The sequence below is a fragment of the Phyllopteryx taeniolatus genome, chromosome 10 (genome assembly GCF_024500385.1).
Source record: "Phyllopteryx taeniolatus isolate TA_2022b chromosome 10, UOR_Ptae_1.2, whole genome shotgun sequence".
Taxonomy (NCBI): Eukaryota; Metazoa; Chordata; class Actinopteri; order Syngnathiformes; family Syngnathidae; genus Phyllopteryx; species Phyllopteryx taeniolatus.
This window is the reverse complement of record NC_084511.1, coordinates 27,921,781-27,937,546: the sequence shown is the minus strand read 5'-3', so window position 1 is coordinate 27,937,546 and position 15,766 is coordinate 27,921,781. Positions and strand designations below refer to the sequence as shown.

The window sequence follows — 15,766 nt, the reverse complement described above, 5'->3', positions numbered from 1 at the left end:
AGTCACGTTACAAAACCGACAAAAACAATGCGACTTCTAATGTGGACGTCACACGCATGTGCACGAAACAGGCACCGTGTTTACGCAAGTAAATGCGGCAAAATATAATATTTTGTAAAAAAGTGAAAACAAAATAATGAAAAAGTATTTGTAAAGAACCAAGTGTATTCATGAATTCATTCCAAAAAATAACCAGAGAACACTGACAGACCAAAACTACAAAAGGCACATACAAAAATGTAAAAAGACTCATTCATTAATGATTGATAAATAATCCCCACAATATGATGAATATAATAAGTACATTTTGGTTGCTATTTGCAGGAAGCTGCATTCGGAAATCCAATTATCCGAATGCGAGAAACCGCAACGGCTGCGTCAAGATGCGCTTCAGCGAATTCGGTCTCAAAGGCACAAGCGAATAAACGCCGGCTCTACCGTTACGGTTCGAAACTCCTACTCCAGATCAAAGCACCAGACCAAAAGATTTCTTTTTCTTTCCCTTCAGTTTGCATCTAATTCTGGAAGTTCCTTTTGGAAGCCGTCATTGTAGTCCTCCAGAGGGTTGCCCCCCCCCCCGCCCCACCCTCCAACATCTCATGAGACCTCCCCTGACTTCTAAACATCAAAGACCCCCCCCCAAAAACAACTTCTCCACACACACACACACACACAAAAATGATGACGAAGTGTGGGAATTTTTTTTATTGAATCCTACCACAGCAGTGTGTGTGTGTGTGTGTGTGTGTGTGTGTGCGTGCGTGTGCCTGTGATATTTGGGGGTATCACTGTAAATAAACATCCCCCCACCCCCTCCGTGGTGGGAAACGTTGGTGCCAGAAAAGTTTGGAGGGGGTGGGTTTGTTTTGAAACTCTATCGCAGCCAGGACGGGTGGAGCTCTTCTGGAGACGACCGGGGTGGCAAAACATGTGTTGCTATGTGTGTGTGTGTGTGTGTGTGTGTGTGTGTGTTGGGGTGACATGTTGGAGGTCGAAAGGACATGGCGTGAAACAGCTGTCACACACACACACACAACTATAGTCTTTTCCCAAACATATCACGTGTGAATTGAGGTCTCGGGGGGTGTGCCGTCTGTAAAAGTCAACACAACGCTCACACGCTGGATCAAAACACGGCCGCAAGCGTCACACATTGACAGCCCAAAATGAAAACCGCAGGCGAAAACATCTTAGCGCGTTCAAACAATGATTAAAAATCAGTGTGCAGTGTGCATGCCAGGCCGCTGGGTGGCAGTGTAGCACACCCAGGTGGCCTTTTGTTTTGTTTTGTTTTGTTTTTTGTTTAGCCATATGCAAGAATATATAATTTCCCGAAAAACTGGAACTTAGATCACTGGACTAAAACATCAAAATAGAACCAAACATTTTAAGTTAACAGGAGATTTGTAGGACAAGAAAAATACTGAATGGAATATTAATGAATATGAATGAATACTATTGTTGATGGACACTGGCTTCTCTCCACTGTACGAACGAGAAAACAATCAATCAGCACTACACACGTCACCACATAACCGCGTCGACACTCGGCTCAGTGAAGACTCACTACAGCAAAAACAAGCACAGCTGTCGCACGCGCGCACACACATCCACACACTGCGGTGATTACAGCTGCAGTCGCACAGATCCTGCATACTTAAAGACATCGCACGATGCACGGTGCGCCTCGTTATGCCAACGGAATTACAATCTACATAATACATACACTCCTCCAGTGTTAGCCTCCATTAGCGACTTGAGTGCAGCGCTTCGGGTCCAATTAAGATCATTCCCAGCCGTCACGGTGGAGTCGAAAATATGAATGATTTAAAAGGTTTTTTTTGATCCTGAATTGTTTTTGTGCACATTACGGCAAACAAATATCCAAGAAAACAACATTAGCAGAGGTGCCTGAGTCAGCATCAATACCCGCTCTCCACAACAATTTGGATCGGCACCAAAATCTAACGGCTTCTTCCTTGGACTATGCCCCAAACCTCCATAAAGTTTGGAGAAAATCGATTGCATGAGCAAGCTCGAACATTTGCAGGGTTCTTTTCCCCAATGGCAGATTTCAGTTCCCCCCCAAAATATTGAATTGGATTGAGATCAGGACTCATTCCTGTGGGCTTTTTGGATGTCTGCTTTGGGTCTTTGTCTTGCAGGAGGACACATGATCTTGGCCTCAAACCAAGTTTTGTTACACCGGATAAAACATTTCGCTCTAAAATCTCTTGATCATTTTCTGTGATACAGTCAAGGCCTCCAGTACCACATGTAGAAAAGCAGCCCCAAAGCATTACGGATCCTCCACCATACTTCTGTTGGCAGGGTGTTCTTTCCCTGAAAGGCTGCAAACATACTGTTTGTGTGCATTGCTAAAAAGCTCTACTTTGGTTCATGTCTCCATAAAATCCATCCATCCATTTTCTGAGCCGCTTCTCCTCACTCGGGTCGCGAGAGTGCTGGAGCCTATTGCCAGCTATCATCGGGCAGGAGGCGGGGTACAGCCTGAACTGGCTGCCAGCCAATCGCAGTGCACACATAAACAACCAACCATTCACACTCACATTCACACCTAGGGGCAATTTAGAGTCGTCAATGAACCTACCATGCATGTTTTTGGGATGTGGAAGAAACCAGAGTGCCCGGAGAAAACCCACGCAGGCACGGGGAGAACATGCAAACACCACATGTTTGTGGTGGCCGGGGATTGAACCGACAATTGAGTCTGTCAAATATTATTTGTTAGCTTTGACTTGTAAACACACGTCGTCTTTTTCTGGCGTTGTATTTGGATGGTAACACTAATGCTAATTTATGATGGTTCTAAGTAAAACGTAAAGCCTAATTCTTTGATTTCCCTCCCCCCCTCCCTTTAAATATACTACATAACTCCACTGAAGACAGGTTTGTCTTTTATAGGGCAAAGTATGTCTTTTTTGTATTTTTTTTTTTTTTTTTATAAAAGGTTTTAATTAAGGACTTAGAGACCCTGTTTTCACAGACGCTTTGTCATAACTGTGAGGCAGACGCTCTAACCAGTCGTCCACCGTGCCATCACGCTGGCCCCCATGTTTGACGTCTACAAACCGCCACACATTAGCATGTTGAATGTGTGGCTGTGTACCACTAATCCTGGCAAGGCTTATTTGAGAGCGCTATGCAGCTAATCTGTGTTTGTCTGTACAACTAAGTGGTTTTATAAAGCTTCCCAGTTAAAACAGACAAGGCTATGCGCTAGCTTGGATTGCTAACCGTGCTAATAATTGACTGACATGTAGCTAAATGATGCTTATATTAGCCTAAGTTTATCAGAAACTTGTTTGTCCGTCAAACAAATGCTGATTTACAAGCCACTGGAACAATTAGCGGGTAGATATGTGCGACCCTTAGCCCTCGTGTGGTGTTAAAAAATGTTAGCGACATAGTAAAAAGAGAACTGTCCAGTAAAGAATCACGGACTAGCCTTTTAGCTACACGGCTAATTAGTGAGACACCTATTTGGCTGGATGGTTACCGCTAGCTTCATTTGCTAAAGTCAAACTATGAGCCTAGCGAGACAGCCGCCAGGTTGTCTTGTTAAGTTTGCCAGTTTGTTATTTGTTAGCTTTGACTTGTAAACACAGGTCGTCTTTTTCTGGCGTTGTATTTTGATGCTAACACTAATGCTAATTTATGATGGTTCTAAGTAAAACGTAAAGTCTAATCCTTTGATTCCCCCCCCCCCCCCTTTAAATATACTACATAACTCCACTGAAGACAGGTTTGTCTTGTATAGGGAAAATTATGTCTTTTTTTTAAACATTTTTTAATAAAGTTTTAGATAAGGACTTAGAGACCCCGTTAGCAAGCGATGTGATGATTTTCACAGGCGCTTTGTCATAACTGTTGAAAATGTGAGATGACACCAACGAGGACAAGGACATGTCACAAACAATTCACCGCTAAGCGTTCCCCATCTGTTCTTCTCGCTAAAATCCAGACAAATGGCCAAATCGCTCCATTATGGATTCATGATTCAACTTTCGACAGCTTAAGTGAGTTGTTTGATTAGCCTTAGCCGTTTGGCTACAGTGACAAGGCTTTATGTACAAAACATATATATAATTCATGCTGTGAAATCCACCTTAAGGCAACATTTGTTCAAAAATCTACCAACAACAACGGGACTTCTTCGACCAGTACTCAACACAACAGGAAATGAAGTGGAACGTACAATATTTTGTTAGTTATAAAGTCAGTCTAAAGAAGCTAATCTAGATTAGGATTTGTCCTGATGGCCTACTAAAGCTAGTTTACAAGCCACAAATATTTCTCTCCATAGCAACAATTAGCATATTGCTAAGTTTTTCTTAAAAGCTGAGTAAAGCCAGGTTTTATTACTGTAGGTGTCAGCTACACGTCTAATCATTACTTAGCTGTGTTTCTTTCTGTGTGTGAGTTTTAGCTCAAATTAGTTATATGGCAACTGTGGAGTCGCCTGTAGCTACGCGTTAGCAGTTTGAGCTACATGGGTCTATACACACAGGCATATTTGTTAGCGTCCGTTGCTAACAGAGCTAATCTTTATCTTGGTTCATCCAAATAGCTAACTAATGCAAAAACCTTTGTACTCATTGACGATTAATATGTACTGTAGCTACAGTATGTGCCAAATTAGCAGATTATAGCGAATATATTATATATATTTTTTCCCCACACATTTTTCCAGATGAGCATTTTTGCCTGAAAAGAATGTAGGCTATTTTCATTCAGCTGACTGTATTTGTTTTCATCCACATTCTTGACGTTTGCATGTCACAAACGCCAAAGCACACACAAAGACGTGCTAAATATAGACCTCCGTTGTTGAACCCTACACAAGCAGCACACATTGCAGGTTCTCCTTCCTATAAATGTCCAGACAGATTTAGTGCTTTGGAAATCATGTGTACACTCATCCACCGTGTATTATTATTAGTATTATAATGATTTGTCATATTACAATTATTTTTCTAAATATTTAGGTGAAGAGCATCCAAACAAACAAACAACACTTACCATGTTTGTGCAAAACCTCTTATGATGATCAATAACAATATTAATAATACATTTGATACTACAACAGTAGTCTGGAAGTAATTATGTCATAAAGCATTATGGTAACTTAAAGGTTTGCTGTTTGCCCAGGAGCGCACTCCAGAACTACATGAAAATTCAGCCCCCAAAGCCATGTTCACTTAGCAACATGAAATTTGGTAGGCCTCTATCATGAGCCCACTGACGAAAAAGTCTCAAGAAGCCATGATCGAAAAGACACAGGAAGTCGGCCATTTTGGTTGAAGCGGCTAAATTGACCTGTAACTTGAATGAATGCGCACTCGGAATGTGGCGTCCATAAAAAGACAAAAGACGACGTCCACTTTTAATCGTAATGGTATTGTTCATTAACGTTCAATTGAAGACCCCCCGAGGGACAAATCAACAGAGGGCATCATTAAATTTAGTCCTTCATTCGCTTCTCGCTCAATGAGCAAATTAAATTCAACTATTTTATGATGCGGTGCGTTTAGAATTCACTCCGGCAGTAGATGACTTCAAACAACACGATGTGTCGGTTTTCACATCCAAACAGGAAGTATCTCTCCGAAACAGGATTGATTAGCGAAGTGCTTCCCAAAGGTGGAAAGACTTGAGTGTGGTGTCTCGTTGGGACCGGGAGGAAGCACGCATGACGTATGCTGTATTTATAGCCGCACTGTTTCCATGACAGTCACGCCAGCCCGCAGACGCTGCATCCTCACCTCCCGAGGCCAGCGACCACTGTTTCCCACATCAGTTTTTTTTTTTTTGCCGTGACTGAATTTTGGCCACCACTAATAGATTTGGGCTTTTGCTGCACAGCGATTGTGTCACTGTGCTGCGTCTGTGCGACTGCTAATCGATACTGCCGCTTTCCTTTACGGATGGAAATACAGTAACACAAGTGATTGAAGTATCACAAGTATCGGAACGCCAGACACAGGAATGAAACGTGTATCGATGTTTCTGAAACTCCCAGGAAGTCTGAAACATTCCACTCAACGTCAGAAATGGATGCAGAAAACCGTGACGAGTAATACTTTAAACCGTAAATATACCACAAACTAACAACTAACACTTTAATATGATTTCAAACTCAATATGATGTATTGTACAGATTATTTGATCTCGAAGAAAAATGCTCCGGAAGTGCACTGATACTGTACATGCACACTTCCGTAACTTCCACATCACGTCAAAGATGTTCGTCTCTCAGTCGAGATGTATCACGTCAGCATACTTCCTTGACACCAATGACTTCTCTACTGTCAGCCAGGGATTTGGTGCCATCTTGTGGCAATTTAGGGCATTATAGAAAGAGCACCAAAAAGTAAAAAAAATTGTGAATATGGAGGGGTTGACTGTACAAACAGCTCTGAAAGCAACCAAGCGAAGTGGCTCCGGAATATATTTGCAACGCTTCACTTTTTCCACATTTATTACAAAATGGATTCAATGTGTTTATTTCCCCCCCTTAAAATTCTACACACGACATCCCATAATGACAGCGCCGAATTGTATTTATTTCGAAAATGTATTGAAAATATCTACCGTGTTTGAGCTGGGTGCGCCCAGAGCATTTGAATGCGATGCTGGCGACGCTTGTTGCCCCGAGAAACAGCCCCGACCCGCACTCTCTCGCCATCTCTCTCGCTCGTCACCCCAGCGCACGGGTGAGGAGGACGCTTCGGGCATGATGCGCATGTGGCGGGTTGTTTGAGGACGCAGTTTTGTTTTTTGTTTTTTTTTTCTCCCTGCCGCCATGAAGACGATTCACAGATTTGAATGAGAGATTGATAGTGTCACTGTGTGTGTGAGCGTGCATGGAATCCTCAGTCTCCACGGAGATGCAGCAAGCTGGGGAAGCAGCCAACATGGTGGCGTAAACGCAACAAATGCCTGTGTGTGTGTGTGTGTGTGTGTGTGTAGTGAAATTAGCTTCCACAAGCGCTAGCCGCGCGAAAAGCTACTTTGAGTTGACGTCGTAGCTTCCCACTTTTGTCCCGTTGTGTCGAGAAGTGGTCGCAGAAGTGCGGTTGGCTCGTGGTGCGTGGAGATGAACTCACTTGCCGTCCCCAAATTGGTGGGCAGAGGACCGTGCCCTTCCGCGTTACAATAGAACAGACTTGGAAAGATTTTTCACCTTTTATGGCGAGTCATCAAATGTTGTCCTCATGCTCCCTCCCCCAGGTAATGTGGTACACTAAAATGTTTCGCAATTTTCACGTTGCCCATTTGTCCAGTAGATCAGGTTCAAATTCGGTAGCCATCAGAAAAAAATTCTCGGAATGAGCGAAGTGTTAAAAAGCTTCCAAAATATCATATTGTTCACCTTCATTTTCCCGTTGTGTTGAGTACTGGTTGCAGAAGTGGCGCTAAACACGTTACAATAGCCAACATGTACGAGCCAACCAATCATGGCCGAAGCCCTCTATTCCATTGACACGCACACATACACATTTGTTGCTCAATATGGACTCTGCAAGCCTTCAAGTGAAACAACTTTTGCGTCCTTTTGTGTTGTTCCAGCACCTTCGATCCAGTTTCGCCACACCGGCACTTTGTCCTCTGAGAAAACACAAACGCATGCATGGACACACGCACACAAAACATTTTACTGTAATGTTAGCCAACAACTACAGCAGGCTAACTGACTTAGCGGTGAGAAGCTAGCATTGTTTAAAACCAGGTTACAAAACCACATCCAGACATGCTTCGCGGCTAAAGTTAGCGCTACTTGGAGCTACGAGCATCAGGAACTTAGGTCTAACTGCGAGTTTCTAAACTGTCATTTGAGTTTGCATAGTAACGGGCGAAATCCTCGCATCTCCAAAATCATAATATTTTTTTGGGGGGGGGGGGGGGGGAACAAACAAACCAAAAAATCGGTACGCTTCTTAAGCCATTATCCTCAAAGGAGGACTGACCAATAATATTGATTTGTGGGAAAAATATGAACTTGACCAAATGTGGACATGCTGCACAGAGTAAATGAATCAACTTTTTTTTTTTTTGATTGAGTTACTTTGATAAATATTAAAATCTCGAGAAATAAACATGATTATTCATTGACATACAGATAAATCTGCTTGTTTTCGTCATAGCTAATCAATAGCGTTAGCGCCGTTGAGACGTGTTAGCTGATTTCAAGGCGTTACCGCGGTAGCTTTGCAAGTTTAAATTCGTACAGCGCGACTCAAAGTAAACTTAAAAATACTTGTACTCGGGCTTAAGACGTATAAAGTCATAACTTAAAGCTAGGCGACGAGCCAAAAATAACAAAGCGCTAGAGGACATGTTAGTCGCGTCTCACAAGGTCAGATTAAAGATAAAATTGTGGTCGCCGCAGAGACCGCATGCCAGCTATGTCGCCTATTTTTGCCGGCGGGCGAAAATAGAATGGATTTTAGCAATTAGCACGCACACTTAACACATGTACACACACACACACACACACACACAAAGATATTAATATGTACACAAATGTCAGCACATGCAGCTTTGTGCATCCATCACTGCCACGCTCATGCAGAAGATAGCAACACGGCGGCACACAGGAAAAGGTTACGCATGTCACTGAGCCTCAATAATGCCATGTGACCCCCACACCGGAGTCCCAACAAAAGGAGCCGCTAAAATCGGAACTTAGCAGCATGAAATTCAGTACGTCATGAGTAGACCCACAAAAAAGAGTCTGAGAAGCCGTGTCTGAAAATGTCAGCCGTCGTAGCTACTTTGACTTCGTAACACGACACTCGGTAGACCGACAAAAATGTCTCAAGAACCCACATCGGAAAATATGCAACTCAGCCATTTTGGTTCGAAGTAGCCATTGTCGTCATTATCTGGGGGCGGAGCATGGCTGCGAAGTTTGATGACGCGCCATCGAAGCCGCCACTTTCATAACTCAGCTCCACAAGGTCAGGTTGTCATTGAAAATGCGCACACGTTTGTGTGTCTGTGTGTGTGTATCTAGGTCACATCCATGCCGCCTAATATTAAATGTGATCTGTGCTTAACATTTGAACCCGCAGGTCACATTGGTCGCATGTTCCCGTTTCATCGCTCCCAACGCAAAAAGTAACAACCAAACACAATCGATATCAAACGTCAACCCGACCAATTGATTATTAGCACACACCATTTTTCACACACGCACGCAAATATATACATAGAGACCCACAGGAAGCAACCAATCAAGCCGCCGCTAGGCTAACGCCTCCTGCGAGTCCCCCACTGAGCCGCATTTCAGCAACCTGTCACATGCAAGGACAACACACACACACACACACACACAGGAAAAAGGCCAGAGTAATCAGCATCTCTGTCCTTGAGGCATGAGGGATGCCATGCTGACACACATACACATACACCTATGCGTGCGCACGCACACACACACACACACGATGGCGGTGACATTATTAGAGAATTGTGCGAGCGCGTTCCCCATTAAAATTCTCTTCGACTTCCTGACATTTCACACAGATATGAGCAACGACGCTAAACATTTGCGCCCTTTTCAACCCAAGCCCGCTTCATCATCCCGCCCGTTGCCGCAGTACACTCAGACTCTTATGGCAGCGCAACGGCCAAAAAGTAGAACAGTTGTCTGAAAATATCAAATCGGGGGAACTACGCTTCCCCCGCAAGGTGGTCGAAAGTGGTCACATTTTGGAAAATAGGGCCCCAAAGTGGTCAAACTCTGGAAAATACACCCCAACGTGCTAACATTTAGGGAATTACACGCCCAACATGGTACAATGTTGGAAAATATGTTCCAAAAGTGCTCCATTTTGGGATAATAGGCCACAATGATGCCGGTTTTCAATGCAGTGCCGCCTGAGGGTTCAAAGGTCATGGGCATTCAATGTTTATTTGGGCGTTGCCCCTGACGTGCAGGGATTTCTCCAGATTAAAGGTCGTCTTTGTAGTGTGTTGGATTGAATATTGGTTGAAAGGGATTTGCAAATCATTGTATGCCTTTTTATCGACATTTTACACATCCCAACTTCATTGGAATTGGGCTTTGTACAATGGCTCACGTAGTTTTCAACTTCAAAATAGGATTTTCAACAGCGACAACAATAAAGGGACAGATGATTTAGACAATCAGAACTTCATTAGCCTTTGCTTTTGAGCAAGTAGCAATAAAAACATGTTTCAAAGCTTCCTGAACAGCATCTGACATCATTGGAAGTGAGAGGGACTGAGCCAATCACTACAAACAAATACAATTTAGCACAAGTGATGAGTCAGCACAAAATCGAGAAAAAGGGGGAAGATGATTTCCGATGACCGCAGTCACACACACACACACACACACACACACACACAGCAGTGCTTGTCAGTGGACTGCACTGCACGTGACGCACACACTCATGTAGCTGCCACTAGCACCTCCATATTAGGCATCAACACACACACACACACATGCAAAGGCAAAGAGACATTGAACTGCAACCTTCGACCTCCACCAGATTTATCTGCACATATTGCAGGATCTCTGCGGCGTCTACAAAAACACGCGTGCGCACGTGTGTGTGCGTGAGTCTGGCTTTCTTTGAACTTCCTCACCGTTCTGAAAAACATCTGCTTCACACACATACACACGTCTTGCGTTCAGGCAGCCATTTTGTCACAATAGCAGATATACGCGACAAATTTCACAGTGTTAAAAATGTGTCCCAATACTTTACTCCATAGTGTTTGTTTCCCAATTTTCCACTTCTGCCACATCCAATAGAGGAAATAATTGAAATTAAGAGGAGAGTTCAACGAAGTGATAAAGGACAGAAATAAGTTGTTTGTTTTTTTTAGCTTTTGTGTGTTTCCAGGATGGATTCATTTTGAGCGTCCATTCAAACAGGAGGTCAACTATTTCAAGCCGTGAGTAGAATGCCATTAATCTTTGGCTATTTGGGTGCTACGGGAATTCGATTATATTCCTGGGAATTACAATCTCCCAGGACCTGAAGTGGGCGACCAACATCAACTCCGTCCTCAAAAAGGCCCAGCAGAGGATGTACTTCCTGCGGCTTCTGAGAAAGCTGTTGAGGCAGTTCTACACAGAAGTCATCGAATCGGTCCTGTGTTCTTCCATCACAGTCCGGTTTGACGCTGCTACAAAAAAGGACAAACTCCGACTGCTGAAAGGATTGTCGGTACCCCCCTACCCGCCCTTGAGGACTTGCACGCTGCCAGAACTAAGACAAGGGCGTGCCAAATCCTCTGGGACCCTCCCCACCCCGGTCACCGGCTCTTCCGGCTCCTTCCCTCAGGTAGGCGCTACCGATCAATGCAAACTAGAACTAGTAGACATTCCGACAGCTTCTTCCCTCTTGCAAGCAACTTCTTAAACAGCTAACTTACAATTCCATTAGAACAAGCTGGCAATTTTTGGACTTGAGTTGGTTGTCACATTTGTGTGGGGCCAATGATGTATTACTCGTGCACTCACTGTAGTTGTCTCGCCGTGCTGCACTATTTGCATATAGTGGCCACTCATGCCAGAGTAGCATCTGCTCCATTTGCACACTGATTGAGGAGTATCTGCAACATTGTCCCAGATGATCGCACTACTCGTCACTTTAAACCGCATCCACTCCTTGAAGTGGACTATTGCGATATTAGCCATTCGAACTGCTCGAAGTGCTAGAGGACTCTGCATCTTTTTGCACAATTGTTGTTTGTCAATGTCTTTCTGTCTCCAAAGTGTTCTGTAAATTGACTGTCTGCTGTCGTACTAGAGCGGCTCCAACTACCGGAGACAAATTCCTTGTGTGTTTTGGACATACTTGGCAAATAAAGATGATTCTGATTCTGATTCTGATTCATAAATACCATTTTCTATCATCGGAGAAAGATATTTCTTTACATAGAACAGTTTTACAGAATCCCGAGAAGGAAAAAAAAAACAAAAAACGTGTTTTTTTTGTTGTTGTTTTTTCAGTCAACCTGACTGGAGATGGCCACAAACGTGCAGAGTGCCAACATCCGGCGTGCGTGTGTGGTATACGCTCACACCAGCGACAATCGACAACTCTTATTTGAGTGAGGGATTCAAACACAGCCACGCTCTCTACTTTGATTGACAGCTCTTTTAGCACCCAAGCACGGCTAATAATATCACATTAATGTGACCACCAAAAAAAAGAGTTACAAATGCATTCACAAACACCTCCAGGTTGGAATATACACTATGTCTACATTCTTTTATTATATTCTTATTTGCATTTTTGCAGTATTTAATGAGATTTATTCAATCATTTTATTATGTTAACAAGGAAATTCAAATGAAATGTAATTTGATTCAATTGGATTATAAAAGGGTCCCAAACAACAATGCACTAATGAACCTTGAGTTACACAAACTACATTACGACATGAACACATTAGTCATGAAAGAAGTTGTTTTCAAAAAGAAAGAACATTTTGTAGCGTTTTTGAATGCGTTGCTGTCAACGTGTTCATCGGGCGAGTTGGATTCACGACAGCGTGTTTAAAAGGACCCCTGGCGGCTTCACGAACCAGAGCGCTCTTCATCCCGCACTGCAGTGGAGGAAGAGGATGAGCATGATGATGAGGAGGCTGTGTAGGGCTCTTCTTCGCCCTAAAAGGTCCATCAAGAGCACTCCCGCCTTTTACTAATTAGCCTCGTTTCAGTCGCAGGAGACGGCGAGGCCATAAATGGAACATTTCTCAAGCCCGAACGTCTCCCGCTATGCTTTTTTTCTCCCCACGGCTTAGCTTAGCTTAGCTTAGCTTAGCACGACAGCGCCAAGAGTCCCTTGAATGAAAATTCAAGACTTTTACCTTGAAAGGCAGTCAGAGCTCCACACAGGCTAACGGAGGAACAAAATATCGACAAAGTCACGGAGATTGTCGTATTTGTATTTTTCGGTTTCACTTCGGCTACATTCAAGCCAAAATAGAGTTGCTACTGTTCGTAAAATAGGATGAAATCGTATTGCGAGTTACTCTGTGATTCGCAGCCTCGATTGTGAAAAAAAAATATATCGCCAAATTGCATTGTCAAATTGTGATATTGTTGATACAACTGGCAAAATATTACCATAGTATCGTGATCCTAGTTGATCTGAATCGTCGAAATATTGCAATAATATTGTGAGTTAGTGTATGACTCCCACCCCTTATCGGTATCATCAAAACATTGTGATATCGTGGGTTACCCCCCCCCCCCTAATCGCAATATTATTTTTGTGTGCGACTGGCAAAATGTTATTGGGCTTTTACAAACCCCAATTGTGGTATTAACGATCGGAAAATAATAATAATAATAATCAAAATACCCCCCCCCCAAAAATCTCCTGCAGGGGAATCGATAGGTAAGGCTGGTGGGCACGACACGTACTGCCCCGCTTCAGTATCAACTAAACGTCCGTCCAAAAACTGTCTGAAAGACTGACGCTCTGCTGAAGCCAAAGGGAAATACAGAAAAAGGGAGTGACTAGAGGACGAGTGGAAAGATACAAACAAGGAAAGCGAAAGGGGATGAGGGCAGGTCAGGACAAGCAGGAAAGTGTTGAATCCCTAAATAAAGGCGTGCGTGCGTGCGTGTAGCTTAAGCACGCCCTACAAACATAACACACACGGCGAATGACAAGCGTGTGTAAGCGTGAGTCAGACACGCATTAGCTCGACGCTAACAATTAAACGGCAAGTGCGGTAACTTAGTAACTCGAGTGTGTTAATGATTGCACACGTACAGTAGAACCTTAGCCCCTTGACAACGGCCTTATCCGAGGTTTTGAATGGATCCTCAAAGTCCAGCTCAAACGCAAGTCAGGTTTAGAGGAACTTCAGAAGAAGAAGAACAACAACAACAACAACAACAACCTCGCCATTCAGTCATCATCACCGGGAAATATACACTGCTCACAAGGTCCCATATGCACGTTTTCAAACTGGACTATTGCCTCCAGTGAATATAATACAGGCAGCACTGACGAACAGAACAAAGAGCAGCCCATTCCACGCAATCCGGGCGACGTTCTACTTCTCATTTTGGAACGCAGCGGGCAAATGCGTGCCGAATACCGAAGGAGCGGCGTCAACGGGCGAGGATTGCGTGGCGAACCAGAAGACGGCGGATCAGCTACGACGTACGACATTCACTTCGGTTGGAAGCTGTGGCGATACGGTGGGCAAACGGACTGCACCGAGTCCGTCAATCGTCTATCGTGACGTCAGTGTCTGCTCCCTGTTGTGTTCGTGCTGACCGGAGCGCTGTTCTAGCGACTTTGCTTTTTCTTTGGCTTTTCTTGGTGACCCTTACACCAAAGGTTGAGTTCAGACAAACCTCCAAATTCCCCACATTTGGAATTCTACCAACATGATCTCAAGTTTGGTGTTCGGAGCACAGTGATTCGCGACGTCAGTGTGCCTCGCAGGGGCCGCTACCGATCAACGCAAACGAAAAGCTTCATTCCAGCAGCTTTTTCCATCTTGACAACATTGCATTGCTACAGGCTCAGTGACTCTCCGTAGTGGGTTTTCATGTCAAAATGGCTGTCTATTGTCGTACGAGAGCGGCTCCGACTACCGGAGGCAAATTTCTTGTGTGCTTTTGACATACTTGGCAAAGCGTCATTCAATAACTTCATGATATACTATTTAACCTGCTCATCCCAAAAGAGTAATACAGTGGAGCCCACATATTCGCGGATTCATCGATTGGATTGCTTTGGGGGAACCTATCCCCCGCTTATCCGCATCTTTTTACCCAATCACTATTCGCAGTCCCTATCCCCTGCCAAATGTCAATATTTGTATTCATTTTTTTCGTCTTCAAGTAGAGTAACGTGGTGACCGCAGTCAGTGGGAACTGACCAAAGGTCAAAGTTCAGAGGAACCCAAAAGAGTCAAGAAATTCCATCCATCCATCCATTTTGGGCGCCGCTTCTCCTCACGCGGGTCGCGGGCGTGCCCGAGCCTATCCCGGCCCTCAACCGGTCGCCAGCCAATCGCGGGGCACATGCAAACAAACAACCATTCGCACTCACAGTCACGCCTGCGGGCAATTTAGAGTCTCCAATGAATGCATGTTTTTGGGACGTGGGAGGAAAGCGGAGTGCCCGGAGAAAACCCACGCGGGCACGGGGAGGACATGCAAACTCCACACAGGCGGGGCCGGGGATTGAACCCCGCACCTCGGAACTGTGAGGCAGACGCTCTAACCAGTCGCCCACCGTGCCGCTCAAGAAATTCCATTGTACCAAAACAGACGCGAAACCAAAAGGTCCTAACGAACTCGATGTTTTATTAACAGGAGGACACACACACACGGGCACACACGGGCACTCATTTGACAAGAATTTGGCTCGTCACCCACAATGTATTGCATCAGTGCGGCCAGGGGCGTTCCTGCCGTCTGACCCGCCACCGCCTTGGCGGAGCAAAAAGAGCGCACAAGGTGGGTGTGTCGCTACCGCTACAAGACTACTACTAATATCACTCCCATGAATTCACTACATGGACAAACGTATCGTGACACCTTCAAGGCAGTGAAAAGCCAAGCTGTGCTTAGACGTCATCGTCGGCGGTCGATTCCAAACCAATGCTGACTGAGGACATCGAATTTGTTGTTGTTTGTTCAACTCGACATCTCTAAAACACAATTAGCGTGACAAAATGGCACGGAAAGGCTTGCATCTCGCTAACCTGCAGACTGATGGCGACTCGA

General features: G+C 44.3%; 1 protein-coding gene and 1 long non-coding RNA gene across 4 annotated transcripts in view; one reads left to right on the top strand and one right to left on the bottom strand.

The window, feature by feature from the left end:
- ppargc1b (peroxisome proliferator-activated receptor gamma, coactivator 1 beta) overlaps positions 1 to 15,766 on the bottom strand; it is a 65,036-nt gene that overhangs the window by 37,035 nt on the left and 12,235 nt on the right. The gene's annotated exons all lie outside the window — the stretch shown is intronic.
- On the top strand, positions 10,502 to 12,202 carry LOC133484988 (uncharacterized). Of its 2 annotated transcripts, XR_009790565.1 has the most exons (4): positions 10,502 to 10,608; positions 10,882 to 10,950; positions 11,031 to 11,342; positions 12,014 to 12,202. It is a non-coding gene; the product is annotated as an uncharacterized LOC133484988 (long non-coding RNA). The 2 variants fall into 2 exon arrangements; XR_009790566.1 differs by lacking the exon at positions 10,502 to 10,608 and having other exon boundaries at positions 10,811 to 10,950.